This window comes from Rattus norvegicus, chromosome 7 (assembly GCF_021556685.1).
Source record: "Rattus norvegicus strain SHRSP/BbbUtx chromosome 7, alternate assembly SHRSP_T2T, whole genome shotgun sequence".
NCBI lineage: Eukaryota > Metazoa > Chordata > Mammalia > Rodentia > Muridae > Rattus > Rattus norvegicus.
The window spans coordinates 62,867,501-62,885,332 of record NC_141540.1 but is presented as its reverse complement, the minus strand read 5'-3'; the positions used below and the strand labels follow the sequence as shown (position 1 = coordinate 62,885,332).

The following is a 17,832-nucleotide window of genomic DNA, read 5'->3' as shown; positions in this document are numbered from 1 at the left end:
AAGAACACAGTAGCCATTAAAATGCTGCTTTCATGTGGGTGTTTGGAATTTAGTGAACCTTCAGATGTGTGTAACGTTTGAGATTGGGAATGACTTAGTAATGACTATTGAAATCCTTTAGTGCTAGGCCCTGGGATCAGGAAAGTCCTCGCCATGAATGTCTGACATGACCCTCCCTGGGTGCATAAAACGTTCACTATTTTTATTATCCAAGATACTGTCTTTATGACTCAGGAACTGCGCTTCATTGTATAGACAAAAGAGGTGAGGCTAGAAGAGTTGAGGAAGCTACATGTGGTCACATTGTAGCATTCTGGCACCAGAAACAAACTGCTTGGTCTGGTTGGTACATCAACTGCTGCCCCATAAGGAGAGGGGCCCAGCAACCAGGGATCATCTGTTCCCTGAAGCAACTGAAATTCGTTCTGATTTATTTCGCTGTGTATGGGTGCTTTTCCCGCATGTTTGTATGGGAAAATCTTCACAACAGTAGAAATAACGCGCGGTTACAGGAAGTGGGAGGAGTTACGACAGAGATGGTTTGCAGTTGAGGAAAGGACTATTGGTGGCGCGGGGATGTGGAGAAGAGCGTGGTAAGTGATGTTCTATGGTGACCCAGAGCCAGTGAAGTTGAGATGGGGTGTTTTTTAGGGTGTTTGCAGCTTAAGATGCAGGCTAAGCCTTCTTTTGCCTCCCTCTGACTCTCTCACAAGATTGATGTTGTTCCCGGTGGCTTTGTGAAGCCTTTGCAGGGAGCACATGCCATGTTGACTGAGCTGTTTTCAGAGCCAGAGGAGGTGCATGGTCATGTGACAGATGATCTGGGCGATCCTTCTCCTGTTTTCTTTTCCCTTCCTTCTACAGCTCTCACATTTACACCTATAGCCTTTCGCCTTATTAATTCAGCATCAGCCAATGAAGAGTCTTCCCTTGGGATCCTCAGGGGGAGAGACTAGATACCTAAAATCTTTTATGTAGATGTTCATGTTTGTATATCACATGACCACTTTCAGACTACACAATCTTCCCATATACTTTATTACCATAATATACTATATATAACATGTTAATATGAAATTACATTAATATAATATCAATAATATCACAATATATTATGGACTAGTAATTATTAATGAACAATATAGATATAATAAAAATAATATATTACAATGCATGTAATATAATAATAATAATAATAATAATAATAATAATAATAATTTTACAGTGTCTCTGTAGCCTTGTAGCCCCAGATGGCTACAGACTTACCAGGAAGGTAAAGATAGCTTTGACCTCTTATCCTCTTGGCTCCACTCCATCTCCTAAGTGCTCTGCCTCACCATGTGCTTTAAATCGTTTCTAGATTACTTGGGACACACACTGACAATGTAAATGTCACATAACTACTTGTCATTTACTATACTGAATTCTGAATTTAAAGTTTTCAAAAGGTTTATTTTGTGTATATGGGTATTTTGCCTGCATATACATCTGTATACCACTGGTAGATGGGCTGGATGCCTGTGGTTCACCATTTTCTCGGCACCTGCTCTTGCTATGCAGGAGTTCTGTTCTCTCCCTACTTCTCTTTTGTTTTGTTTTGTTTTGTTTTGTTTTGTTTTGTTTTGTTTTGTTTTTTTTGGTTCTTTTTTTAGGAGCTGGGGACCGAACCCAGGGCCTTGCGCTTCCTAGGCAAGCGCTCTACCACTGAGCTAAATCCCCAACCCCCTTTCCCTACTTCTTAAGCCTCCGTATACACACCCATAACATACTCCTCTCTAAAAAGATTCATCTTCACATTTTCCGTAACATTTATTCAAGTTCAAAAGACAAAGAACTCAGAAGCCAAAGAACTCTGGGACTCCAGCCCCCCAGGTTATGATCGTTTTAGATGAAACAGCAGCTGCTGTATTTAAGAACCCAGATTTCCATCTTCTAAAGTAGTAAATGTTACAAAGGCATTTGAGCAGAGTAATTCGGCAGCAGGAGACTGGCAGCTGGAATAAATCCACGGGTTGTGGTAATACATGAAAAGAAGTAGCTAGCCCTGTGCAGAGCATCAGAGGTTCGAGGCTGGAAGGAGGAAAAGAATGTGTTAATAGCTTTTAATAACATCTGCTCATGAGGGTCCATATCTGAGGATTCTACCACTGGACCTTCCTACTGTTCTCATGTCTGGGTTGCTGTTCTTGTGGCCCCAAAAGAAATGCCTCCTGTCCCTGCCTTCCTCTACCAACTCTCCAAAGGCTGTCAGGTTGCTGTGCCAGGTAAGAAGAGTTCTGTGTGTCCTTCCTTATATTTTCCTCAGTGGTAGAGTCTGAAACCACAGAACCTGTATTTTTCCGTTTCTGCCGTTCCTAACAGCAGAAGTTTGAATTAGATTCTGCCTGATGCCTGCTGTGAGTCTGCCTCTCCATCCTTTCTCATCCAGTAGTTATTTATGGGCTCTCCTGCCAGCCCATTGCTGGACTAATTTTTTTTTTTTTCGGAGCTGGGGACCGAACCCAGGGCCTTGCGTTGCTGGACTAATTTAACAGTTAAGGGCGCATGATTTTTTTTCCCTCGCCTATTGGAAAACCTGGGTTTTACTATGGGATCATCAGTTTCTAAAGTAAAAGGGGAAGCTTTGCATGGGGGTTTCATTTCTATACCTTTGGCAATTGCCCTGAATTACTCATTCCCGGAAGGCTGAAGTCCTGCCTGGGGACCTCAGGGGAAAGCTCAAAGGATGCACCTCCTTCCTGGTTTAGCGTTCAGTTCTAAATGTCAGGACTCTCATTCGTTCTTTAATGATGGTGCAAGAGACTTGTATCTTCCCCACAGCCGACTTGAACCTTGCAAACACCATTAACCCAAAACCATTGCCATGATGAATTTCAGCCAACATAAGAGCTCTTTCAGGCAAGTGTTTAAGCACCAAAGAACTAATTCCTAACTTAAAATACCATGGCTCCACCTCCACCCGCTTTTAGGCGGTTTGTTAAAGACTTTCACCTCAGTCGGTGGGCAGCCTGGTTCTTTTCACTAATTGGTTGTCTTTGAGCCTGCTTCCCTAGTCAACGCGGCTTACTAGCAAGCAAGCCTAGATTGCTTAACTGAGCTCCAGAAACGAACCAGCGCTAAGCGCCAAACGTCTATCTACTGTCTACTGCCGCCACCAAACCCAGCTGCTTGAAATGTTCGCACAGGGGTTTCGGATTTAGCTCAGTGGTAGAGCGCTTGCCTAGCAAGCGCAAGGCCCTGGGTTCGGTCCCCAGCTCCGAAAAAAAAAAAAAAAAAAAAAAAAGAAAAAAGAAATGTTCGCACAGCGGCTTTGTGAGCTGAGTGGAAACCTTTCCTGCTGTTCTTAGAGAAAGAGCTGGTTGTGAGCCAGCTCCTAATGCAGCCACTTTTATGCCTTTTACCACCAGCTCAGATTTCAGTAGAAGGAAACTTGAGTTCAGGAATCTGAAAGCAAATGTGAAAGTCCACCTCTGGTTCTGCAACCGCTCCGCCACAGATTTCATAACCCACTTTGGTTCTGACTCCGAGCTTTAGGGAACCCTCCAGGAGAGCCCAAGGTGCCCAGGTTCCTGCTGGGTGAACAACAATTGCCTCCCTTCCTCTCCCCCCTCCTTCCTGAATGACTGCACATCTGGTAGTCTCTAGGCACGGAGCAAACCCGTCCTGGTGGGAGGCTGGCTTTACCCTGGGACCCAGAAACGGGAAAACTACGGTGGTTAATGGAGAAAGGAGAGCTGCAGAGACACATAACCCCACCCTGCCAATCCACCCGCAGAGCGAGGTGGAAGAAAGGCTCCGGAGTGTAAGTCCAAAGACGCTTTGGTCCTTTCTAGCCCACGCTCTGACCAGCCTTGTGCTTCTTTTACATCCTGCGTTGAAGTGTTTTATGCAAACGCGACTGCCTCCAGGCAGTAGAATAGAGACATCTGCCAAATGTGTAATTATATTTAAAAATAGCTGTGTTATGGGAGGCTAGGACAGTCTCTGCCTCTTTTTCTCCGTCCTCACTTTCCTGTGTTCAAAGGGAAGAAAAAAGGGGGGGGGGGGAGGAAGAGGAGGAGGAGGGGGAGGGAAGAGGGAGGAGAAACATCTACGTTTTTGCCCTGGGAGTGAGTTTCATTAATTCCTTGCTGTGCCACTATATCCAAACGCCATCGCTCAAAGCAAAACAATAGTACGTGGCCATAACTCAAAAAGCAAAATGTCTTTTCTGACAAACTTTAGTGCGGCAGGCGATAATCCAGGAAGGAAGACGGTTGATCCTTCTTCCTCTCATATTTCAGTATTTCTGTCTTTGTTTTCATAATTTCCACTTTCTTTTTGGAGTTTTATCATACAATGAGTGTTATCCACTAGTAAAGCTATTCTGGCCAACAAATAAATATTTAAATAAAAAAATTTTTAAGAAAACCATGTAAAAGCAATGACGTTCCCCAGGACATTAGTTCCCAGACGTTGCATCGAGGTCCTCTAGGGTGTCACAACCTAAGTTACCACAGGGCATCTTAAGTCAAGCACATTGCTGTCTGACCCCTGTGAGGTCACACAGAATGCTAGCTCAAGGCACTAGTGTCATAACGTAATCTTTTACATAAGTAAATTGGTCTTGCTTTCCTCTCGTTGATCAGGCTTCCTTTATAGAGATGGCAGCCTGGGCCTCTGAGATCGAGGAAAAGAAATCCCTTTTCTTTCAACAGGTGCCCAAAACTTTTTTTTTTTCTTGAATGATTAACACACCTGAGGAGGTAGCCAGGAGGTGCAGGGTCTCAGAAGTCACGGTCCTTGGAGTATTTAAAAGACATGTGCCTTTTTGATCTTTAAATTGGTCTTGGAGAGTGGGATTAATAATTCAAATATTGCCTCAGTGTGATTGATTCAGCACTACTTTTAGGGGTAGATGTTGAAAACTCTAATTCCACAACACTATACATCCAATCACTCCAATTTAATTTCTGCTTCTTTTAGGCTGTTTAGTTCTTTTCTAAGTAAGCTAGAAACAGAAAATGGGTGAGTCCCTTAAATCCCTCACTCAATAAAGTTGGTGCCATCGGGGATTGGAGTACAGATGATGTAGATTACGACCCACTGATACATTGGCAGCTCAAGCATGGTCACATGACCGGAAGCCACAGGCAGCCTGGTGTACCTGGAAGTCCATCCGTCCAGGAGAGATGGGTAGCAAGGGCTGAGGAGACCTCTGGGGACATCCAAGGCAGGATGGCTGGAGAGCCAGTGTCAGGCCAGACAGTGCAGAGGCCGCACTGCTTACCTGGCTCGGTTCTTGGTGACTGTGAAGAGATGCTCTGTTGACCTCTCCACTCTGTAGAAGAGCATCCGCTGGAGCTCAGAAAAGGATACCTCAGAGGAAGGGCCTCCTGATTTCACCCTCGTTCTTCTCTGAGACAAGGACCAAAAGGACCAGAATTTCTTCTCCTCAAGTGAGCCACAGGAACAAGAACCTCCATCCCTAAAGCCAAGGGCTAAAATTTACCCATTACTGTTTCCTGCTTATCCGTAAGCGTTGGCCATAAAGAAATTTTTGGCTGACGTTGTCTGAATGTAGGTCCCACATTACAGAAAGGATCTTGTCCCACGATGTGGGTGGAAAAGAAGCAGCTGATTCCCCCAATTCAGAACTACTTTTACACCCTGTGAGGAACCCAGAAATGGTTAAAGAACACATTCCAGTTGGTGGTGTTGATAGAGTCGACGTGTCCATCGGGACAGACCACGGTAGGCCAATGCACTTCCACGTAGGAGAGGTTTATTGGGGTGACAGAGACAAAAGGGGGAAAGAGAGGGAGGAAGAAGAAGGGGGAAAGTCAGGAAAGGTCTGCTTTTTATTTAAACTGAGACGTGACCGCACGCAGGTAAAGGTGGGAGATAAACCAAATGAATGCTGGGAATGTATGGTCGTTGCCATGGCAACAGATGCACACGTCCCTGTTGCCTGTTGGTGACGTCACTGCCGAATCTTGTCTGTTGGTGACGTCACTGCCGGATTCAGAGGCGAAAGCGGTTCCTGATATCAACAGTTGGTTCTGATGCTGCTAAGTCTATAAAGAAAAACTCTGAACTCTTTGGAGACAGAAACCTCACATAGTCCATGCTGGCCTTTGCTATATAACCAAGGCCGGCCTTGAACTTCTGATGCCCCTGTCTCTACCTCCTGAGTTCTGGGATTACAACAGACAGCTGGCCTTGGGAGGGGCAGGGGTTGTCCTTTTTAAAGCCTTAGTTTGTGGGATTCAGGAAAGGGAGTCTGTAGTTGGGGACAATATCTTTGTAGACCTGAAGACCTAGCTTATAACTTTCTTCCACTCAGTTTGGACAACATCTATACATTCTGAGAGGGGTGAGACCCTCCCTAGACCAGAAAGAATTGGGGGGTTGTCCAGTCATGGGGCTGAAATGAAAAAGTGGAAAATCTGTAAGCAGAAGTAACTGAGTGACCGATGACCACATGATGACCTTTGCAACCAGATGCTAAGATACCAACCAGCCCAGGACTGGACAGTGGATCAGGTTAAGTCTCCTGTCCTCTAATGCAGGTGCGTGCTACAAGCCAGTAGTCTCAAACTTCACTGGGCATTAGAGTTAACCTGAGAGATCATGGAAGCCCCACCCCCAGTTTCCAATCCAGCAGGTTCAGGGTTGAGGAAGAGCTTGGGAATCTTATGTTTCTGCCAAGTTCCTAGGGATGAGGACCGCTGGCCCAAGAGACTTCCACAGTCACTACTGTTGGCTGTATGAAGAGCCAGATAAAAGCCTACACGGGCAGAGCATGTGGCTGTTTCGAACATCTAGAAACCTGTGTAGTGCATTTGAAGTCAACGGACTGAGGAGTAAGGAAGGGCCTCCTTTTTAAAGTTGCCCCGTGGCTGGAGGCAGAACCTGGAAAGATAAAGACTCCATCAGACCTGAGTGGGCGCTGGGACAGCTGACCCAAGCCTCTCATTCAGGCATAGACAGGGCAAGAATTAGGAACCTCCTGGATATGAACCAGGTGGTGCATGGCGTCAATCCAGGAAGTTGGGAGGCAGAGGCAGGTGGATCTCTTGTGAGTTCAAGGACACTATGTTGTGCATATCAAGTTCCAGAACAGTCAGGGATATATATATATATATATATATATATATATATATATATATATATATATAGAGAGAGAGAGAGAGAGAGAGAGAGAGAGAGAGAGAGGGAGGGAGAGACCCAGTCCCCAATCAACCAACCAACCCACCTACCATCCTACCAACCAACCAACTAACCCACCAAACAACCAAACAACCAAACAACCAACTAACCAACCAACCAATCAACCAACCAACCAACCCCCAACCCACCAACCAACACACCAACCAACCAACCAACCAACAACCAACCAACCCACCAACCCACCAACCAACCCACCAACCAACCCACCAACCCACCCACCAACCAACCAACCCACCCACCAACCAACCATCCCACCAAACAACCAACCAACCAACCCACCAACCCACCCACCAACCAACCAACCATCCCACCAAACAACCAAACAACCAAACAGCAAAAACAGTCGAAGAAGCAGGAACATGGCGCAGCGTGCAGCAGACCATTGAATTGCTGGCCGCCCTAGCTTCCCTTTGTTTTGTTGTTTTAATCGTCGACCTAATAATGATTGTGTCTAGAGCTCTTAAGACTAAGACAGTCATGGCCAACGGGAGCATACACGAGGTGTGTTTGAAGAGTGATGGGGGTGGGGTGAGGTGGGGGTGGGGGTGGGGAGTCTTCCTAATTTTCCACTCAGTTCTGACAAATGAATGAATAAACAAGCAAGCATTCCTTTCTGAAAGCAGTGGAGCAGCCAGAAAGAAGCAGATGGACTAGGTGACTAGGCTTTGAGGTGGATTGTAGAAACCCAAATCCTCCTCCTCCTCCTCTCTGCCTTGGTGTTGGCATAAAGACACTATCTTGCCTGGCAGTAGGTCATAGAACCTCCACTGCAGAAGGGATACCTGGGATGAGGCAGCAGCACAGTGGAGCCAAGAATCCAGACAGACAGACAGACAGGCTTCCCCGTGTTTCCCACTCAGTTTGGTAGCTTCAGAATGGGCCTTTTGTGTCCATCCCATCTGCAAGGTGCTCGTGTAATGGTGTCTCCAGTAAAGCCCCGAAGGAGAGTCTGGAGAATGTCAAGATGGTCTTGAACATGTGGAGCTTCCTGGAGGGTCAGAGGGCAAAGGGGGTATGGGCAGCCCATACCTGTCGTGCCATAGTCACACATCTGTCCACCCCGTTATTCGTGTCCTTCATAATAAACAGTAAATACAGTAAATACAGGTGCTTCTCTGCATTCTAGGAGCCACTGGAGACGTTAGCTGAACCTGAGAAGAGTTATGATGAGGGTCTGAAGCAGGGCTGACGTTCCTGTGGAGGCTTGCCCACAGGATGGACACCAGGCACATAGCCTCAGAATTGGCCGGATTTAATGACATCCAGCCGCTGTCTTGGGCAGAATGGCTTGCTTGTATGGTATGGGGACTCGCTCCCCAAACATCGGGTATCCGTGCCTGCAGCAGCCCGCAGGATGTGAGAGTACAGTAGTAGAAACCGAAGCCAAATTTATTTAGGAACAACACACCCAGATAACCCCATTGAAAAAGACCCAGCCTTGGGATTACTTTATTTAGCTTAGAGTAAGAATAAAAACCGAGCAAATAGGTGAAATTAGAGAGACTTACTTTTTAAAATAAATGAAGTATGCCTTTAATAAATAGAGGTTTTAATCATAAGACACCTGTAAAATTAGAACTTCCTTTAAAAAGTGTATGTAAAATATTAATGCTATTACCTAAGTCTTAATTCAAAGGTAGTTTTCAAAAAAGGTAAAATTATGGCCATCATTCAGATGCACTATGAACATTAAAGGCTCTCCTAATCCATCTAATGAATTAGAATGATAACTGTTTTGGGACGAGTGCACAGCAGGCTGGAGAGACGGATCAATGGTGTATAGCACTTGCTGTTCTTGCAGAGGTCAGGGTTCTCAGAACCCACACAGAAGCTCACAATCGGCTAGAACTCCAGTTCTAGGGGATCTATCTCCCTCTTCTGGCTGCCTCAGGTACTGCACACATGTGGTGTATAAACAACACTGGGGAAAAATTCCAGACACCGAAAATAAAAAAATAAATCTTTAAATAAAAATAATTTGCATAGCAGATCAGAAATGTTGAAATTAATTTTCAGGCAGATACAAAGCTGGATTTTGATTTCCTGTCATTGGGTAAAATTTATTTGCATATTAATGGTGAAAAATTATGTGTGCCTTTAAAATTTTTCCATAACTTACAGAGTCATAAGAGACTAGTGAAAACACAGGGTATTCCCTATAAATCAGATAATTTCTGATGGCTTGAGTGCTGTGCTAAAAGAATTGCCAGCCATTCTTTAGTTAAAAGATTTTATTCTGTGTGTCTGTGTCTGTGTGTGTGTGTGTGTGTGTGAGAGAGAGAGAGAGAGAGAGAGAGAGAGAGAGAGAGAGAGAGAGAGTGTATCTCAGATGTATGTAACCCTTGTAGATCAGAGAATTGGCCTTTTCTTTCTAACATGGCTTCTGGCGCCCAAATACCTCATCAGACCTGTGTGGCAAGTACTTTTACCCATTGAGCCTGTCACCAGCTCTTTTTGGTTTATTTTACAGTCTAAACATTTATTTATACTTGCCTCTATATTTACTATAAAAGAAATCTCAAAGATAGGTTATTCATGTTCACCAAAATATGCCCAGTTCTTGGAGTCTGGCCTGATCACACGGGTTGAGCACTGTGTGTGCTGTGAAGTCCATGACGCATTTGCTTTGCCAGTTTTATCCAGAGTACAGCTGGGGAACTGAGCCCAAAAACCTCCACCAGGTTTCCCTGCAGTGCCCGCAGATGTAGACACTGCCTGTGAACCTGGAGGCTGGCTTCTTTTAGCCCAGAGCCTCGGATGGCTTTTCTCGGTTGTGATTATTAGCTTTTTCAAAGTGCTTGCAAGACCCAATTGAATAAACATCCTTCTCAGGTATTGGCTTCCAGACCTTGGCTGTTGTACAACCTAATCCAATACTATCCAGAAGAAAGGGCGTGCTGACTGTTGATAATTGGCCATTGTCTCCTGTTGTTACTGTGACAAAGCTCCACAGACTGACTTAAGGTAGCACATGTTTACCGCCTTAAAGTTCTAGAGTTCAGGAGTCTGAAATAGAACTTCAGGGCCCAAATTAAGGGGGGTCCACTCTCCAGGGGCTCTGAAGTTTCCTTGGCTTGTGAACCTCTCCCCTGTCTCCTTCAAATCCAGCAGTATCGTTCTGTCTGTCTGTCTGTCTGTCTGTCTGTCTGTCTCCTTCCCTCTCTCTCATTCTCTTTCTCTCCCCCTCTTTCCCCTTTTCCCTCTCATCTCTTCTCTCCCTCCCTTTCCGTGATACAACTGAAAATAGTCAAGTATTCATACAAACAAACCTTTCTAACACTAAGAAATCCCTTCAAAAACAGATTTCTTTAATCCAAATACCCACTTACAGAAATCAGAGCGTCAAATTCCCAACCACAGCTGCTCTGACAGGTAAAACTATGTCATCAACAAATAAAAATAAAACCCAAGCAGCATTCAAGTTAGAAGCACAGGAGGGTGACACCCCTGTCCCTTCCCGGTGTATCTACCAACAGAGCGGGTGAGCAGATGCTGGGTCACACTGGCTGTGGGCTGCATGGAATCTGCCGCTGGACCCCCTCAGCTGAATCCACTGAGGAGCCTAGACTGCCAGAGGATGATCTTCCAAAAGGGGAAAAATCTCCAGTATCCTTCAAAGTGAAGACTGACCAGGTATGAAGGGCGTTCCCCAAGGGAACCATACTTATAACTTGGTGAAGAATGAACGGGTATTGGTCAGGAATATTGGAATGAATTTGCAAATGGATACAAACTAGCCTTTCCACACACAACAAGGAAAGTCTTGTCTCAACCACAGAGAACCTATTTGTGCATCTGCGATCAAGAATTGTTTGCAAGACTGTTTGTTCTCCTGGGACATCAGAATAGCCAGGCCGGATCACTGTGGGAGGAGCCAGCATTCCACAGAAAGGGTGGTTAGTGCTTTCCTGCTGACTTCAAAGACTTAATTTTTATAGTCCTGACTCAAATCAACAGCGATGCATTTTTCCACAATGAGAGGCTCACACAGTAATGCTTAAGTACATACCCCACAGTCTCTCGGCCCCTAGGCCTGGAGCCTAGTCCTACAGCTTTGGGAGAGTGGCTCAATCCGGAATCAACAACCAGCAGCCCAAGAACTACATCCAGCCCACTGCACTGCCTGCTTTTGAAAAGTTCTTCAGGAAGTTGTAGCTCAGTCAGTGGTAGAGCTCTCGGCTAACATGCACAAACATGCAGCGTTCAATGTTCAGCACAGCAAGAGAGCAGACAAAAACCATCCCAAACACCAATACAGGTAAGGGTTGTGTGTGTGCCTCCAGGTACTCAGAAGACAGAGCCAAGCAGATCTCTGAGTTCGAGGCCAGCCTGGTCTACAGAGTCAGTTCCAGGACAGACAGAGCTACAAGTGAGACATTGTCTCAAACAAACAACAAAATTTTTCATATATATCTATAGGTATATAGATATATAGATATATAGATATAGATAGATAGATATAATATTTTAAGTGGTTGGAAAAACCAAAACAAACAAAAGAACAGTGTTCTTTGAAATGTGACAAAAATTACAGAAGTCAGACTTCTGTGCTCAAAAACTATTTTCTCTGAGCTGGTGTATTTGTTTCTGTGCTGTCTATGGCTCCTTTCTCTCCAGAGTGGTAGTGTCGAGAAGCTGTGTCAGGCACCATTTGACCCACAGTGGCTGAAGGTTTTTTTGTTTGCACCTTTACAGAAAAGGTTTACCAATCCTCCTTTTCTCTGTATAGGTTTGGTAAGTCTGATTTTGCTCACTTTGTAAGGGAGGCTAAGACTGGTCCTTGCCTCCCAGACCAGCAGTGATACCTGAGAAAAGACAGGTGAAGTGGAAACTTAAGGGTTCTTTGGAAAGTCGGTTGGATGGTGTTTTGCTGGGGTAAACACGTGAAGGAATGGTTAGCTGAAGTGAACACAGGTGAAAGGCTAAGGCAGTCTCATGAAGGAACATTTAGCTGAAACAGACACAGGAGAGAGGACATCCTGCTAAAGCAAGCACGTGAAAGTACATATAATGAAGGACTTTTTGCTAACGGCACACATATATTGGTCTACTTTGCATTGAGTAGTTAGAACTGAATTTGTCAGGACTCCCTAGAGAAATGCACCAACAAGCTTCTGGTGGTGTGCTGTGGCTTTTTTGCTGCTTCTGCAGTCAGGCTGATTGGCAGAGTGATGTCAGCTGAGACAGATGCAGTGCTGAGGCAAGACCTGTAGAGGACAAGTGATGTTTGAAGGTATACATAGGACTTCACAGACAGTGACAGAGGCTAGCGTGACTTGCTTATAGAGCTAGAGGTGCAACCTGATCTTCCCTGATCTTTGATTTGATGAGAGAGGCACAGCCGAGAACTTCCCCTGGCGTCCCCCCTGGTCCCTCTGCTGACTCGAGCTGAGGCTGAGGCCTGGCTGTCTCTGCTAGGTAGTGCCTTGGCTGCTGATTCCCATTTGCCATCCTGACGTAGAGAACTGGACTGACTGCTGGTGCATCCGTGAGTGTCTGTGAGAGAATGGAGCTGCCACTGCCTGCTGACCTGTGAACAGAACTGCCAATTTCCAGACAACACAGAATGAGCTGCTCCCAAGAACCTTTCTAAACAGGTCTACTCCCCTCCCCCACATATCCTTTCTTTCCCATTACTTCTGGTGGGTGGCAGACTAGAAGAAAGGTTAAAACATTTAGGGGTTGGGGATTTAGCTCAGTGGTAGAGCGCTTGCCTAGCAAGTGCAAGGCCCTCAGCTCCGAAAAAAAAAAAAAATTAAAGAACCATCATTAGAAATAAGGTTTGAAAAAAATGTAAAGTTACAGATATGGAAAGCTTCTATAGGAATAGGACCAGCCAGAAGGAATCCCCAGACTAAGTGGCTCATGCCATGCCAGGATGTAAAGCCACCCGCTTGCCTTTTGAGGGCGTGTTCTAGATTCATTCCTATTGCTGTGACAAATGCCCTGACGAACAGCAACACAGGGGAGAAAGGTTTTGTTTCCTTACCATTCTGGGCTATGTCGGGCTCTGGGTAGAAGCCAAGAAAACTTACTTCAGATACAGAAGCTTAACAGTGAAAGCTTTATTTTGTTGAGCACTTGGGGAAACGGCCAGTCGGGATCTGAACCTCGTCCCTGAAGGGAGATTGTAGGTTTTTAAAAGATGGGACCACAAAGCAAAGGGGATGACTACAATGTTATCCAATTGTAATTTGACATTAGGGGTTAGGTAAGGGAGTAACCATTGAAGACTGGGTGGTATCCACAGCACCTGGCTTCAAGGTCCTTAATTCATTCTCCTAGACAATTAAGTCTGGAGCTCAGAGTGACTGGGGGTTGGGGGGAGGGAGAGCAGGCCAGCTGCATGTAGTTAATTAGGGCATAAAAGGCAATTGGTTATATATTTTTTCAACTTACGCACCTTGGCTTAGATAACAGTAATTTCTTAAATTTGTTAGTTGTTAACAGACAATTAGGGAAACACTTGGAAAAGTGGGGTAGGTGCTCAGTCCTGGTCTGGGAACATGAACTTGTTTGACCCTGCCAGCAAGATGGAGAAGTTGTCTCTGAGATGTCTGGACTCAGACAACTGTTTATACCAGAAGCTGTTCAGCTAGAGGGAAGTCCCCAGCTCCCCCGGGGCCTGGGATCTTGAATTTAATTTCTCCCTATGATTAAACGGAGTCTAAAAACAGAATGGTAACACTTAGAATAAGTTTCTTTCCCTTGTTCCCAACAGGCCATAGCCCATTTATTGAGGGGAGGGGGTCGCAGTGAGAACTCAAGCCGCCGGTCTCAGGACATTCAGTCAAGAGCAAGGAGGCAAGTGTATTGGTGCTGCCAGTTTGCTTGCTCTCCGATAGTTTGCTCCCTTTGTTCTTACGCAGGTCACTGTCCTGCTCCTGAGCAGGTGCTGCCCACGTCTGAGGTAGGTCTTCATCCCCCGCCATTCATTTAAGGCAACCCAGTCACCCTCAGATAACCCTACAAGCCAAACCCAACCAAGGTAGGGAATCCCTCACTTAGACTGTCTTCACAGCTGATTCTAGCTCATGGCAGGTTGACATTTAAGACCAAGCATCTCAGGGGCCACTAAGCCAGGCTGATAGATGCCTACAGTTGCCTATATCACTCCTGTCTTTCCGCATTAATAAAGCTCGTCTTTCCTGAGCTCGTTTTATGTCCCAGGCATGCTGTGAATTCCTTACGTATGTTACATTGCTTCTTATTTTACGCCAGTCCTATCATGGGTAGGTGTTGCTATTGTGTCTGTTTTACAGGTCAGAAAACAAAGCCCCAAAGAGTAGGGCTGTGGAGACAGCACAGTCAACAACACGTTCGGGTTGCAATCTGAGAACCTGGGCTCAATGCCTAGATGAAAAAGCCAGACTCGGTGGCTCACGCTTGTAATCCCAGTGCTGGGGAGACAGGGACACATGGATCCCTGAGGCGCACTGGCCAACTTGGCCTACTTGGTAAGCTTTAGGGATGGAACTAGACAACTCCTGGGGAAAACACTCACAAAAAGTGGTCTCTGCTCTAAATGCATGCTCAAATATGTACACCTGCAGACAGACAGACAGACAGACAGACACATACACACACACACACACACACACACACACACACACACACACACACACACACACTAATTTATTCTACGTAAGCAGTAGAGCTAGATTCCAGCCTAGGCAGTCCGATGGAAGGGCTATCAGCTTTTATAGCCTTTCACCTGGAGAACATTTCTCTGTGGTGGATAGGAGGCCAGCTCACCAAAGGAAGAGACCCTGACACAAAAGAAAGAAATCAAATTCTTCCAGAGGTCCTTCTGTTGGCTAGTTACTCTGATTGTTTGTTTGTTTGACTGAAACTAATTTTAGTGATTTTTTTTTCCTAGCTGCAGAGACGGGAATTCTCAAAGAAAAGAAACAATCCAAAAAGTCATGTTTTCCTCTGGCAGCCCACAAGACAGGGACAAGACAGATACACAAACAGAAAGACACAAGCACTCGGGGTTAAAGGAAGACATATTTAAAGGATGACGGAATGCAGAAGATGCAACAGTATCAACCGGGAGAGACCAGCTGTATCTTCTGGGGCCAGGTGCTGGGCTCCCTTCCTGTTTCTCTATCTCTTGATTTTTCAAGCAGAACACAGTAATTGACAGTAATTTGCATCCTTCCAAGTTTGGGCCTTTTATCTGCGACTCTATTGTGCTGTCTGTAAGGTATGCACGAGGCCTGAGGAGGACTCCTAGCTGTCTCCTCTGTGATTTGGCATTGCTTGGGGCTTCATTAAGAGCATAACTATGCTGACGCTGCTGCAGCGAGGACCACAAATGGGCTAGGGAAAGCAGTTGTTAAAATATAAAAATGCAATAAAGAAGTCATGGGTGTTTTTCCACTAATCAAATTATATGCCGACTTACATCTTAAGCAGCGACTTATTAAAGGGGGTTCAATTACACCTCCTTTCACAGTGCAGACAGTTCTTTAGCCACAATTATTTGTTGCTGGAAAATTACATTCACGAGTAATTACATCCGCGCGTGTTTAATTGCAGGCTGAAAAATGAAGAGTGAGCAGTTAATTATTTCTCAGATGTCTGATGCTACTTGTCATTAGTTGGTTTGGCGCAGATGATTACACCAACTGTGCTTCGCCGACAAAGGGCGGTGGCCCAGGTGACATAGCCCAGTAGGTGTGGACATCCAGGGTGAACCCTTTGTCACCTCTGCCAGAGTCCCTCCTCTCTAAAGTCAGCAAGCACATACTGTGCCTACCTTTTACTCTGTACATGGAAGGTTCTTTCTGTGCTTCTCTTTGCTTCTGTTGTTCTGATCTCTTTAGGAATCATCTTGCTGTCCATCCTATGGGGTTGCAAACCCCTTCAGCTCCTTCAATCCTTTAACTCCTCCACTGGGGACCCGGTGCTCAGTCCAAAGGTTGGCTGTGAGCATCCGCCTCGGTATTTGTCATGCTCTGGCACAGCCTCTCATAGAAGTGGGGGTGGGCGGATGGGATAGGGGGTTTCCGGAGGGGAAATCGGGAAAGGGAATAACATTTGAAATGTAAATAAATAAAATATACAATTAAAAACAAGGAATCTTCTTGTGAGCTTTGGAATGTTTACTTTTGGCCATTTTAAATTATTTTCTTCAGGTCCCTCTCCCAACTTTCCTTGCATGGAGTGAGACTAAACACCTAGTTTTGTTTATGGGCGCAGTGAACATAAGATAGAATAGTTTCTTTCTTAGTGAAACCAGTACGCCCCCATGAAGAACTAAAGAGCAAAATCTTTAAAAACAGAGAAACAAATGAAGGGAAAAGAAGGCCCAGAAAGGCCCACGTGATCCTGTTATTGTTGTCACGTCCAGAGGGTTTTTTGGTTTTTTTTTGTTTTTTTTTTTTGTTTTTTTTTTTTTGATGAGGTCACTGTTATACATCCACATGGCCGTGTAGGTAAGTTCGGGAGCATACATAATAATAAAGCAAGCATTCTAATCAAATAACTTTATATTTTTTAAGAGTTTCATTGTGGGCTGGGAGAAGCAGGAGCAGCTCTGAGTGAAGTTACACACTCGGTCTCAGAATGGAATAGCTAGGAATTCTGAACTCTTTCTGGTCCACAGCATCCTATCCTCCGCCTGTTCCCCCCAAGATTTGGTATCTCCATGATCAGCCATTGCGTCTGTGACACGGGCCTTCTGTTGAGGTGCTCCTAGGATTTCTGCTCCACAAAGATTAACTCCTGGGGCTTTACACTTTCTCTTTCTCAGTCATGTGTGATCAGGTTTATGGCAATGTAACCGTGGGGTGGGCTGGCATGGGGGGCACATATCCCCACAGTGAAATGTGCTCTTCCAGTGGTCATTTCCCACTGTGAATCTCCTTTGTGTGTCTATATCCTGTGTCTGCTCATTGGATAATATATATATATATACATATACATATATATATATATATATATATATATATATATATATATATGCGCCATTAACTCAGTTCTACAGACACTAGAAGTCTACGGTCAGTAAATACAGTTGGGAGAAAAATCACAATATTGAGGGTGTCCCTCAAACCCTGACTTCTGAGGATATACATGCTAACTGTGACTGTCTCAACTTCATGTAGAAGTCGGTTTTTCCATTGCAGGTGACAGGGCCCTCTCTAGCTATTGAACAGGATGAGATTAAAAGAGGGATATTAGACAACTCATTTCTAGCACATACCACCTCATGGATTCTCGTGTGTATAGCCAGCGGGGTTCAAAGGCAACTGATAGAATGGGAGAAAGTTGCAGACTATGTCTCTAAAAAGAGATTAATACCCAGACTATAAAGAATGCTTAAAACTCAGTAATAGCAACAGTAAAACAACTTGATTTAAAATGAGCAAAGGACTTAAGAAGGCATCACAACTATGCAAATACCAATAAGCATGTTTTCATAGCAACATACTCCTAGAAGCCAAAGGCAGAAACAGTGCAATACCCATTCACAGATGAGCAGAACGCAGTGAATGCATATAGTGGAGTATTATCTACTCCTGAAAAGGAAGTTGGTTCACATGCTACAAGGTAGATGTTCTAAGAACAACCTGAAGTGAACCAATCATAAATCACACACTACATAGGAGC

At 44.9% G+C, this 17,832-nt stretch overlaps 1 long non-coding RNA gene across 5 annotated transcripts; it reads left to right on the top strand.

The window, feature by feature from the left end:
* The first annotated feature begins 5,129 nt into the window (after window positions 1–5,129).
* LOC102550217 (uncharacterized) lies at window positions 5,130–16,308 on the top strand. Of its 5 annotated transcripts, XR_015624676.1 has the most exons (7): window positions 5,130–5,733; window positions 10,689–10,818; window positions 11,170–11,470; window positions 12,674–12,809; window positions 13,934–14,122; window positions 14,475–14,669; window positions 15,092–16,308. It is a non-coding gene; the product is annotated as an uncharacterized LOC102550217 (long non-coding RNA). The 5 variants fall into 5 exon arrangements; XR_015624677.1 differs by lacking the exons at window positions 5,130–5,733; window positions 10,689–10,818 and having other exon boundaries at window positions 10,989–11,470; window positions 12,631–12,809; window positions 14,082–14,122; XR_015624675.1 differs by lacking the exons at window positions 5,130–5,733; window positions 10,689–10,818 and having other exon boundaries at window positions 10,991–11,470.
* Window positions 16,309–17,832: the final 1,524 nt, after the last annotated feature.